We start from the raw sequence: 13,646 nt of genomic DNA, 5'->3' as shown, positions 1-13,646 counted from the left end.
CGAAGAGTTTTCAGCAACCTTGTGAGTAGTTTCCTTTATGAAAATATACTGCGATATCTCGAATATCGTGCCAACTGAATCATGAGGCGGCCTGTGTGCAGCACATTCAGCTGGAGGACATCATAAACGGGAGATTCAATTGAGTCTCCCGTGAAAACCGAATTGATTTGCAAATGAGTGTATTTCTCGAATGTATTGTTTATTTAAGCAACTCATCAGGCACCCCAAGTTTGAAAGCTATCTTTCAGACAGTCGATTGGTCTCATCCGAATCGTACAATCACCGCTTGAGGGATCCAGCTAGATGAGTCGCAGTCGTCCTTATCTCCATATTATCGAGTAGGCGGGATGATTTATTCCATCTACCGGATAACACTTGACTGCGGATGATGTACCGGCTCAGTTTCTGTCCGTAAAATCAATGCATTCCATTCCACCTCCTAATCCGGGTAGCCTCTCCTGTAGAATTGTAACAGGAATTGCATTCTTTCTGAAACGGGAATGGCGAAAACGTTTTTAGGTGTCCGGCTTTTCTATTTCGTTTCCTAATAAGCTTCACCCTCCGAAGATAGTTGATTTTGTTTCTCTTGGCCATCAAATCATGCATCTGGAATTCAATGACCCTCGTTGCTTTCCATCGTCCCCCACTGACGAACCACTTTCTTCATTCGAATCGACTGCCATCTGAAAAGTAGATGCAACTGTTTCCGTGTGACATTTAAAGCAATCCTCTAGATTGAAAAAGCTTGGAACGATGGTGATTTCCCCTAACAATGTGTTCATTGTTCTGTACCTCCGGTGTACCGTTTTGGCATAGAATCGTTATCGCTTGCCGTCCTTCACACTGATGAGTATTTAACATATCTTGTACGTTAGTTCTGCTCTGTAAACACAGAGAGACATAAGCGCAACAATCTGATTTCGGTTTGGTCGAAAACTGGTCCAGGTGATAATCGGCTCATAACACTTGCTGGGAACAAAGTGAGTCTATGTTTATTTGGCGGTACATCATGATAAATACCGGTCGGGTTTGTACCACCCTATAAATCCACCGGCCGCAAGAGGCACAAGCCTATCTATATAATTCTAATGCGTCATACTAATATACAAAGGCACAGATTGGTCTGTGTGTCAAAGCGAGCGGAATTGTACCAAGAAAAAACACTATTTGAAAGGTTCTAACTACATCACGACAAAGTCACTTCCCAGGCATTTGTTGTAGCCTTGGGATGACATATATCAAAAATGAACTGTCAGTCATTCCGCATCTTACATGTGACAGGTCATTCGTGAAAGGTCCCAGAAGATTGACGCAGCTGTGCAATCAAACTGAGTTTCACCGGAATGGGATTAGCACAACCAGGCTCGTCGGATATTCACGAGCCTAACTGTGAAGATCCAAGCTGTTTGATAAGCACACGGGTAACCGGTTGTCTCAACTAACAGGTAGTATTCAAATTCGTTTACGAATTTTTCGAATTAGTCTATCCTCCTGAGTAGCGTTGTGGTGTCGACTAGCAGCCGATTCGAAATGTACAAAGATATTCAGGCGAACAAATTGTTGCCGGAGGTTCACTTAAATAGAACGATCCTTGCAAGTGTTGGTGTTGGGCCAGTCGCACTCACAACATCCCTCCCAGTCCGGTGTCAATCATCAGCACATTCATACTTACTAGTCGTTCTGGGTACCATTCGCAGGGGGCCATTGTGTTCATTTGTGCTAGGACGGGACGAGAAGAAAACTCCATGAAAACCATATTTACAACATGTGTGTGGATCTACCTCGGTAATTATGACAAAGTGCCGTAAAATAACACATTCCAAAGGAAGAATCATAACTAAAAATTGGTCAACAGCAGCTGTGTATGAACCCAGTTAGATGTAAAATGCAAATTCATTTGGGAAGGCTCATTGATTGGTCTGGTGTAAAGTACCAACTGTCGTGAAAGAAACCCAAGTAGAAGGACTGTGAATACTTGAACATTAACGAGATTTACGCCAGGGTAGTTCCCGCGCCTAGTCTTATTTCCTTTTTGGATAGGCATCAAAATCGATAGGTGTCGATCTTTAAGACATTCTTCCTTCTCCCATATTTTGCAAACGTCTGTTAAGTGGGCCAATGAGTGGGGTTTTGCACGCCTTATAGATCTCCGGTGTCATACCGTCCTCTTCGTTGGAACAGGATTACTGAGCTTGCTTATGTAGTCGATGTGACACAAAAATTCGCGGATTCTTCCTCCAATCATGGCTTTTGTGGTCCTTCTGGTTTCCATTAGAAACCGTTTATTGGTTGGCGTGCAAAAGCCGGATAGAGAAAATCAAAAGGTGCAAGCTTCAGACCACTTTGTCCAGACACGAATATCAGTTTATAGATTGAACCAGATACACAGGGTGAAGCGAAAGATATGGACAGCTGTTCAAAACACCACACCTGGTGTCCGAGGTCTAATCCTCTTTCCGATGTCCAGGTGTTGGATGGCTATTCAGACAGGCCATCACAACAAAAATTGGTCAGAAATTGGTGACTCTTCTTGCGTCTACTGGCTATGCGTACGTGAGTAATATACTCGAGAGACAGACTTTGGGTGATTCATGAAACCATGCAATGTATGAGAATTATCAAAATATGCTCTAATTCACGTTAAACTACTTATGTAACGTCGGAATTGGAATCCGAGAGAAGGTAGTAGGCTATCTGGTACTAGCAAGTCCATCGCCGCTGGGATTCGAATCCGTGCAAATTCCCAGCATTGGCGCACGGGTTTTATGCATGCTGACTTTTGAACGGTGTTGAGCGAGGCCACGACACCAGCGGGCTTTTTCCAATATAGTGGGAACAAATTCAGACCGAAGATGAACACATGAGGGTAACCAATAAGTCGCATGAGTAACAATCGTACATAAATGTGACACGTCCTCGAGATGAAGTAACAACTTGTTTGATGACCCGGAAACACTGTCCTCCACTCCGGTACCATTCGGTCGACCAGCCAGCGACCATTCGCAACGAGCGTTAAACCCAGTTTTTGGACAGATTCCGTCATTTTATGTAGGAGGCCGGTGAGACACAGGCAGACACATGATCAAACGGTGATCGACCAGCGAGGTAGAAAACAAATCGATATGATGAAATTGTTTGTATTTCATTGCCACGCACGTACATCCGCCACCTTAGCAGTTACGACATACCCAGCTAATCTTCATTCTTTAGTTCACCTACGTAACCTCTAACAAACAAAACATAACTTTTACAGAGCTAAATTATCTGTTAATCCTGACCAATTCCGTGTTGTTTATGTGCTGTTGACTTGAAATTTTGAAAAATTCCAAGGCGACAATCAGACCTACTTTGAATCAGTCGTTCTCAGAATAACCGTCCTCAACACATATGGCTTTGCTACTCCAAGCGAAGTTGATGTATGCTGAAAAGTTATCAAACACTGTACGGCTGATTTATTCTTACGGAGAATCTTAAGTTGTGTGCGTTTCTTGAATCAGAAAGAGTGATACCCCACAAGCCATACGGGCCCACTATGTCAGAAGCGGCCATTCGACTCCAAATCACATGACGTGTGCAAATGTTAGTCAGTCGCGCCTGGCCGAACAGTATGGGACTTGACTACTAAGAGGTAGGCCGCGGGTCCGAGCTTCATGAGGTACGCGGTAAGGATGACGTAACTTTACACCCTTTCTCAGCTCTTCATGAGACGCTTGATTTATTTATTCGATGTTATCTTCACTGAAACCTCAAAAATCTACTTACTACCTACATAGTTCATGCATGAATAGGGGAAGTTGGTGAGTTCTGGAAATTAGAGAAGCTAAGGTAGCTGGGAATGGTTCGGAATATTTTGCTTGATGTCACGAAAAAGACACCAGTAAACAAGGTCTTCGGTGCCATTGGTTGGAATCTGATATACGATAGGAACCAGCGTTCTGATCGCTGGGGCGTATATTTTTGACAACGGTTTATTTGGGCTCTTTCTTTCTACCACCCAAACCGAACCGTGGTCTGTGAGTTTAGATATTCCCTCAGTTTGTGGGGTTCTGCTGTGCCTTCCTGCCTTGAATACTCTAGTGGCAAGGTCTGATGACTTCTCACTAGTTCCGTTAACGGCAGAACAAACCATTTTATCTTGCTTTTACCGGGTCATTCAAACTAATACGAAAGCACATTTTAGCGAACTTGGACCGATCATTCGTTATCCCTTTATTCAAAGAAGGTGTCTGAAGCGATTGCTACAGCCATAGAAGTATGAGAAGTAAACTGTAGCAACACGCCTACTAGTTTTGGGAACAATGCGAAGTCTGACACCGTCACGTGAGACCCAGGTCTCAGAGCACCAGACAGGGTATATCGTCACTTTACGTCAAGCGCTGGGGCAGAGTCACGCATATGGCCGATAGACAGTGGCCGTTTTCTTTGATCACCGACGTCTCTGAAGTAAAGTAAGAACTAACTGGCTGCAGCGTGTACGTAATCAAATGGTCCGTGGACAAGTACTCGGTACAGACACAGCAGATAAAGCACGTTAGGTCAGGATTTCTGGGACAAGTACTGTGTATGTACATCAGTCTATGAAAGGAAGCCGTGTTCTTCACTCTAAACCCTTGTTGGAGAGCGCTTCTTAGAGTACTGGCTATGACGTGGCAACCCGGAATAAAAGAAATTACTGTCAAACTGATCCTTGTGAGATTTTTGTGCCCAGTTAAATGGGGTCCACCTGAATCTCTCCGTGTGTGGTTAGAAGCCCTACATAGTATGCCAAACTCCCGACTCCAATGCTTGCTGTCAGTTCTCAGCTAGACTGCCTGGTTAATGCTTGTCCATCGTTGCGTACTGGGCTTGTATTGGTTACAGTTCAGGAAGGATACCGGGTCAATCCCGCTTATGGTAACTCGCTCCAATGTGATCCTCAGTCGCGTATGCTCCAATAGTTTTGGATGGTGTAGATACTTTACTCTTGGCAATACAAAGTGTAGTGTGATAACACCTGTACAGAGTCTTCTAAGATTTATCTATGAGTGACCTTAGGGGATAAAGGTATGATGAAACGGAAGCTGTGCGCATACGTACATTTCCAGACACAGAAGAATAAACTGTACAACCATATGAGATATACAACAGGTACAACGAATTTAGTACTAAAGTCCGAACTCCGAAGTACTTCCATGGGAAATTTCCTCTGGGCTGAGAGTCACCACTCTGTAGCCATCCACATTCTGGCTTTTTAATCGTCAAAGTAACTTCCACAACCTCATTTTTAGTAATAATAAGTAGGGAAGAAATACTAACCCGGGGAATTCTTGCGCCAATCAGGATCTAGACAAAAGAACATTTTCACAAGTAATATGGTGAAAGCAGGGAAGGATTTCTCTCATAGATCTTGAAAACAGTAGTGCTAAAATGCGATATTCTGGTGGAATGAATGGTCCAGAATATATATCACTTTGGGACCGCAGTGATAATATCTACTAACTGACTTGAGAGGGAGTGAGTGAACCCCCAGAAATGGTATCGAATTCCAACATGTGTGCTGTTGAGAAGAACGTTTGTAGCTCAGGTAGCATAAGTGCAAATTGGTACGGTCGCTGAACTAGGCAGTTCAGTCACGCAACCATTGACGCATCAGTGGGTTCCGTTTCACACTGGCGCACTGATGTTGTTATCTCGATTGGTGATGAAACGTTCGCAACTCGATTGTCCAGCTCAACCGGAAAACCAAAGGGCATAAATGTTTTGCTTTACTGAATAAGACAGGAGTAGTACGGTGAATAAAGTTTCGCAGTGGAACTTTGCGGAAATCCGAAGCTAGTGTGCAATAGTCGTGCCAGTGGGTTGCATTCCAAACAAGAGCACCTGCCTGCAATCAGTTCAGATTTGCTTTAAAACCAATGCCTTTTGAAAGAGCTCGTTCAAAATCTCAATAAAGAGTATTCCATATTATACTACCAATATATATCAAGTTGCAGAACCTACGCGTCGCATTATCCAGTCAGAGATCGAATGAGTATCCGACAAGGCGCACCCAAGAAAAGCATGTTTCCTAGACAAGCGGGGCCTTTCAGTCAAAGTTTTCTATGTATGAAACAGTCGCTATGTGAAAACAGTATAAAAAAGCATCTTTTTGCCACCAAAATAGTGTTTTTTTTGAAGAGAACACCATTTACTGAACGTAGTGATTCGGGCATCACTTGTGATATTCGCTATACCACTTCCGTAAGTCAGACAAAGTGTGATCTCCTGGTAATGTTTTCGTGGCAATGGTTCTTAGGAGAGACAAGAAACTGCAAGAATCGCTACTTCGTTTCTTACGTGGATCCAAGTGTGACAGTATAACTGGAACATTTCGACAGGTTTAGCAACATGGACGATCAAGTGAATAGATTATTCTTGGTTGCTGATTCTAATGGTATGCAACTGATCCTGGAGATGGGCCTGCCGTCCCGCAACTCAGCACCGTGACCGAATTTTCTGAAATTCAGCATATCAATTGTCGTCAAACTGAAACACCATTCTTAAATAAAGCCTCACTGAATTTTTCATACCGTCTTTCAAACGAGTGACATAAATTCGTACGCTTAGAGATTTTTTGGACAGCTCGTACGGAGTACGAGGGATAGATGCCTTTCCGAAACAGACCAGTCAGTTTGAAAACAGCCTTATTTTTTGGTTCGGGAAATGGAAGACAGTGCTGTGAATGCATCAAGTAGTGTCATAGTCTATGAGAATTCGGGAAAATCGAGCTGGATTGTCTTTTTCGAAACTAATCAATCGGCTAAGTTTTCGCTAGCGGTCACGGTTTTCTAATCAACCTGGAATTAAACTGTAGACGTTTGATATTGTTGGTCCCACGGTGGCCAGTTTCCGGGAGATACTAACCAAGACCGTTAAGAACTCAGCTAAATTCTGTTTGGTCTGACGGCGTCCAAGGACGAAGTGAACCCACCTGAAATCATTGGTTGTTTTAAATGAACCAAGACTACCGATCTTTTTCACGACCCTTACACTTACGGAAAACAATTCTGGACCTGGTAGTATCCAGTAGTTTGAGGATCATGTGGACTAGTGTACGGAACAGTTTTTGTCAACCCACAGCTATGTCTGGAATAAGGTGAAATTATTCCGATGTTTCGGTTACAAGTAATAAAATAACTATTCTAATGCCTAGCTGGTATGCCACTGGAGCAAGCAAGAGGATCGAGATACTGCCAGGGTGCTCACGCCTAGGCAGGAGCAGTTGAGACACCGGAGGTTGGGTAGAATCACGAACCTTTCAGCCTTCGCCCCTGAGCTACCTCGGGTTTGCCGTCACGAGGACAAACCCTTCTTAATTGTTTTTATGATGAAAATGAATACAAGGGAAACGATAAGCCATCGAATCATCTAATCAGATTAGCGGATCGTTCGGGCGAACAGTAGTGCGGACTGCAGCAACGGTGTGAACACGTGTCTCTAATGTGCTCAGTGGGTAAGGCGCAAAGTTACTGATTGGAAGGTGTGTGGTTCGAACGCAACTCGGGCATCTCTACTGCTCCTGTCTAGACTTGAGCGACCTGGCAGTATCTCGGCCCTCGTGCTTCCTTCGGCTAGATAGTCGAGGGATGTTACAGCTGAACGGCCTATCTTTTTAGATCCCAAATGCATATCTATCAACTGTACGACGTAAAACTGAACCGCTGAACTCGTACATGTTCACAGTTGATTGTGTGTGATTGTATGTGTGTCCATGGTATGTGACACAATGGAAAACGCTCTTTTAATTTCTTCAACTCGCTTGCATTGCATAGTTAGTGCCCAACGGTCAACCGTTGGACCGATCTTCTCTTATTCATCTTTCCTTCGAGAGGGAGAGAGCATTACGGCGTCCATAAATATGAGGATGCTGGTCTTCTGGGATAAACAACTCACACTCCTGTCGAGTGTCGTACTGCGGTTGCTCGTAGGACGTGGTATCGCTGATCGTTGTCGGGCCTCTCTTCGTCGACATTTCTAATCAGTTTCAGTCGCTGTAGTCTGCAGGGTCTTTGAACCATTGAAGCCCGACCAGCGCGACAATTTGCAGCGTTTGGTGGGGAATGATAAATCTTGTAGTAACGATGATAGCAATAACAATACTGACAATAGATAAATAATGAGAAAAAAAGAGAGGAAATGATTCGGTTCAAAAATATTTTAGTGTCTAGCACAATACACACACGACGAAAACCGACCAACCTTAAATAATAATGACTGTAATTTCAACAGAACGCGTAAAGACCATTCGGCTGACCCTTGCAGCGACCAACTTCCTGTATATTTTTGAACTCGTTTCATTTCCACAAAGACCGTGCTTCATCATAATCGGTAGTGATGACAGACACACCAGTGGAGAAAAATGGTGCTTCACTGACGTAAACAGAATCAGAGCTTGGGGGTCCCTGTTTCATTCTACATCTGGAAATCATATCAATACAAGGTAGGTGGAGAATGAAATCTCGAACCATAAAAGGATAAAAAACAACATCGAAACCTATAGTGCACTGACATCACGCAATAACTTGCGCTCCTTACTGTCCAGGTCCAGTGTTGAGGCAGCGTCCAGGTAACCGATGGTGAGGGCAAAACATCGGTCACATTCAGTCTCACTTCCCAGAAATGATAATTACGCGTCTGTGAAAGCACACGACATAAGGAACTCAGAGTGAACTTGATAAAACAGTCAGTAGATCTACGGCAAAACAGTATTTTAATTGATTCCGCGTCTACGGGATGGAGACGTGTGTGCATGTATCCATTCAGTTCAGGACTCACCATAAACCGACCATAGAAAAATCGATGGCTTCCACTAGTTCCCCTAAATTGTCAGGGTCTCAATACGGGGTTGGATACAAGCAATAAGCTATCACCGATTTAGTGTCCTTCACGGAGCGGTACCGTGTCCATTATCTACCTGAACGATTAGTTTAGCATTAATTTTGACCTCAGTTTTTAGCCGATGGGGACAGATCCGATTTGTCTTCAGATTGGGGCCTACTCATACAGAAAATGAAGTGGTGCAAAAAGCAAACAACAACAAGCAGCGAGGTGCATGGCGCATGCTATTACTTAAGTTTTCCCAATTGCGATTTTTTACATACTGCCAAATAAGATTAGGTAGTGCATGTTGGAAATTAGGTTTAGGTTTACTACCTACGCAAATCTAGCCTTTCCACCAAAAGTTCAATCCCTGTGAGCGAAATCGATTGCTTTTCTTGTCAAATGGAGAAATAATCAAGGACAAATCACACCACAAGTTACGGTGTGTCTTCCAAGAGTCTTCAAGCTGTCGCAACGTCAGGAAAGTGGCTGTTCGCCCTTTCAAGTGCCAAAAGAGCGAACGATCCAGGAGCGAATGTCTTCCCCACCGCCCTATTAGTTTACGATAGCTCTATTGTCCGTACGATATTTTTTTACCATCAAATAATGTTATCCCATTGATATTTTTAACTCAACCATTCTTTTGAAACCTGCTTGCCGGTTGGTCAAAAATGAACTTCTGAAAATTAAGGTCCGCCATCGTTTCCGACATACAGATAAAGGCTAACCTGACTACTTGAACCTAGTAAGTGGAACAAAATTTACGCAGCAGATGTTACGTGTTAAGCGAAACAATGTCACTGATTATTGCGACCCTGGCGTAACGCATACGGAGAGCAGAACACAGAATCAAACATGGGTTATATTCATGAGGTAAAAGCTATTAGACATGTAATACATATGTTCTCTTGGGAGATCGTGAAAATTTAACTGTGAGTTGTCAACGTCCTAGAAGCACATGTTTTCTGATGATCGCGATTGGAGCCGTCTACGATAGTTTCGGCGATCTCTGAAATAAAGCACAAAGTCACTTGAAAAGCTGGGGTATATACAGAACTGTCTGTCCTTCCCTATTAGGACCAGTCTACCTAAAGCAATAAGTTTCGTCTAGAAGGCTTCAACGACTCAAGTAATTTCAACAAACTTTTCAAGAAAACTTAGCGTGCTACCAAGCAACCTTTGAGGACTACCTCCAACTCGCGAACGACGTCAAGAAGAACAGAACGTTTTCCGAAATAGTAGCAGCCAAAAACACTTCAAGTGCGACTGATTTCGTCAACCGAATTGTCCTACAGGATTCCTAGTGAGAAACAAGTTATTTGTAAAGCTTATCCAAAGACATGACCGTCTAAACACTGGCTAGCAGTGAGTTTTCTTTACGCTCCAACATGCCTGAAACATCAAAAACGAGAAATTCAGCTGGGTTCCAGGTGAATCTCTCGAAAAACCAAATTAGTTTGCAAATGAGTGTATGTTCGCTAATTTCGTGCAATTTGTTTTCAAGTAGAACATAAGGTTGACGGAAACCCAGGGACTGCGCCTACCTGATGAGCTCCAAAAAGGGCGAAACCGGTCGTAGGCTGCGACGGATATTTAGCAACCTTATGAGTAGTACAATACAAAGATGTTCATCATTCTCTTTCTTAATCAACCGTGCCAGAGAGATAGCGGACAGCGGACCAAACAACAGCGTAGAATTACTCTCGGCCGAACCCATTAGGAAATCTGAGACAACGAAGTATTTGATGTGGTCTAGATGTGCGGCTCAGAGCATAGAATGTTCTATATAAGAACAACACTTCTCTTTGTCGTTTGGGTCTCAACCTACCTTCATTGAATTGTGGAGTTGGAATGCCTGTAACTCTTCCATGTCTCTCCCCCGTTCGTGTCATGTGGCTGCATAGATCCAAAGGTTCGTGGGCGTCGTTGAGGTATTACATATGATTACGATCTATTGTTCGTGTTTGGTGCAGACAGTGCTGAGGCACTGATAAAGTTCGTTGTCATGTGCTCGGGACGAGTTTTCAATGCTGATTTATTCATAAACAACACTTAACATAAAGCCCTTACCACTGTGTAGTGGTGGTCAGGCTGGAGAAACTAGGTGGAGCTCAGTCTCTCAAGGTTCAATAATGCCAGAAGGGCCTATTTGTAGCAGTCCGGCGAAGGGTGGTAACTCTTAATACTATGGATGATCGTATTACGATAAGTCCTGGGGATGACGTAGGCCTTTCCGCTGTAAAGGGAGCGTGTGAAAAGTAAAGCGTTCCTTCCAGGCGACCAGCATCTCCCTATTTATGTAAGCAGCAATGCTACTTTCCTCCAAGTAAAGATGCTTCAGAAAGATTTGGCCCTAAACCAGCAAACCTTGGCAGTGCAACGGTATATAGTATTGCCGAGAAACCGTTTCCTGTTGAGATTAATTTCAAAAGATACTTCCATGCTATATTCCGTGAATCCTCGGGTTAGGGCAGGTCATTGTCTTATAGGCACTGGGGCTAGGCTATCTAAAGTAAACCTGTTTCTACGCCCAGCAGACAAACAGCTCCACCTCTTCACAAGTGACGCAAACTGCAAGGAAACGTAGGACACGTCTCATATGGCTTGGAACGTGAGACGTAAGAATCCTAGTGGATAAGGATGGAGAAGACAGACCTGAGAGATGAACTACTCCCGCTGCTACAGGATAGACCTCGCTGAACTCAGTGAGACCCGGTGGGCCGATCAAAGAATGTTATGAGAGAGTTGTTCTGTGTATAACTCCGGCTGGAGTAGAACAACACAAGAAAACAAAATTGGATTCGCGGTTGCGGATCACAGGAACTGCATCAGCTCGAGAAACATGATAAGCCAAGTCCGGCTCTCGAGGGAAAGGTTTGCCAGTCACCAGCGCCTACACACTTACAAATTCATACCCAGATAAGGAGGAGAACCAATTCAGTGATCGAATGCCCGACCTAGTCAGATATACAAATTGCGATTCCTTCTTCCTGTTGGGCTTTTAATGTTCAGATTGGCATACAACTCGAAAATCTGGAAGAACACACTGCGTCCACTTGGAGTGAAATCGATTAACAATGACGGCGGAAGATTACTAATGATGAGTGCAAAATATGAACTCCCCATTACAAACACCAAAACCCGGGTTATTTTGCTCTCTGGGCAGCTGCTGACGAAGCTCGAATTCAACAAACAAGCGGTAGGTTGCCCATATTTGGTGAACATCGAAATTTCTCGAATTTGAATGGTCAAAAATGCGTAAAATCACTACGATACACTCATTTTTTCCGTTTGAAGAACTGTATATTTATTTATGGCACAAGGTGTGCAGATTGAGGATTTGAGTGTTCTTCGGAGAGAGGAAATGTCTGGAGGCAAGCCGTCTTAGATAACTGAATATCACGTCTGCCGGGCGGATGTGTCGCGAGCCTGTATGGAGCAGAAACGGCATGCCAGGGTTGGTAACAATGTGAGCCAACCACGAAGGAGCATTTAGAGATCGGCGCTTCTTGATCCTGTGGGAACTTTTTTAACCACCCTATAAGTACGGTTGCAACAATCCTTTTTTGTTTCCATAACGGGCTGTCTCAAGCTGCCGTGACTTTCGATATGTTATAATGGATGGAACGGAAAGCGAAGAACCGACATAGGAGTTGCAACACAACAGGAAACAAGTTGAGAATAACACGTATGGGTCACAGAAAAAGACAATGAAAACACAGTGACCCGTTTGAACAGTGTTCCTAAGATGAAACAACAAGTAATTTACGGCAAGGACTCCCCTAAGTATTTCATCCGTTCCCCAAAACTGGTGAGTTCACAATCGAATACGACGAAAAAACCGAAATCGAACGCCGCTGTTCAGTGATAGAGCGAAATAAAAGCACAGCCCACAGCACTGACAGAGTGTACGATATTCGGGCGCACCAGCCAATAATGGCTGCATTGAAGTAAAAATTAACTTCCACACATTTAGTCTCAGGCAGACATAAAGCCAATTCCCAGGAAAAAATTCGAAAAACCGGGATCACATAAAGGAACGACACGAAACATAATGATCACACGGAGATTCCCACCTGTACCACGTCATCCGGAAACGTCCATACACGGAGGACACATGCATATCTAGGATAATTTGAGCAAGAAACTTAAATTTTCCAGAGATGGTTGTCTGGGAGAACATAAAAGGCTGATATAAAAGTACCAACATGGCACAAGGAAACGCCAGCATAACGCTCCGCGATGCATCGCGAAACCGCGTGAGGAAGGAAATCAGAGCACATCCAAAACCAACATTCCACATATTAACAAGGAAACCCTGAGACGCGTGCCGCACAAAGTGATGCCAAATATAATTAAACATTTTTGACGCTAAATAGAAAAACAAAACAGGCGGAGAGTAGAGAAACAGAAACGCAAACATATACAGAAAAACACCCACCAAAATGTCAAAACCCCAACCAGTTGCAACACAAATTCTACAGAATTAAAAGAAACAAGGAAAAAGTAAACAAAAAGGCAAACGAAAAGAAAAACAAAGATATTCCCGCACGCAGCAATGCAAAAAACAAAACACACACAGAGAAAAACTAAACTCAGAACGCACCCCATATACACGAAAAGAGAGGAAAAATGCACATATAAACACTAGGAAAACGCACGAAGAATAAACAAAAACCATATGGGATGACAACACCTACTCAAAGTAAGACAGCCAAAGACACACGAGCTCGAAAACTCGAGAAAACGGATCAAAATAAACTGGACACCCGAAACAAAGGTCAACGCCCAACCTACAGACGAGAATC

The sequence above is a fragment of the Opisthorchis viverrini genome (genome assembly GCF_000715545.1).
Source record: "Opisthorchis viverrini unplaced genomic scaffold opera_v5_532, whole genome shotgun sequence".
Classification (NCBI taxonomy): Eukaryota; Metazoa; Platyhelminthes; class Trematoda; order Opisthorchiida; family Opisthorchiidae; genus Opisthorchis; species Opisthorchis viverrini.
The sequence above is the reverse complement of the archived record's forward strand: the minus strand, read 5'-3'. Positions refer to the sequence as shown.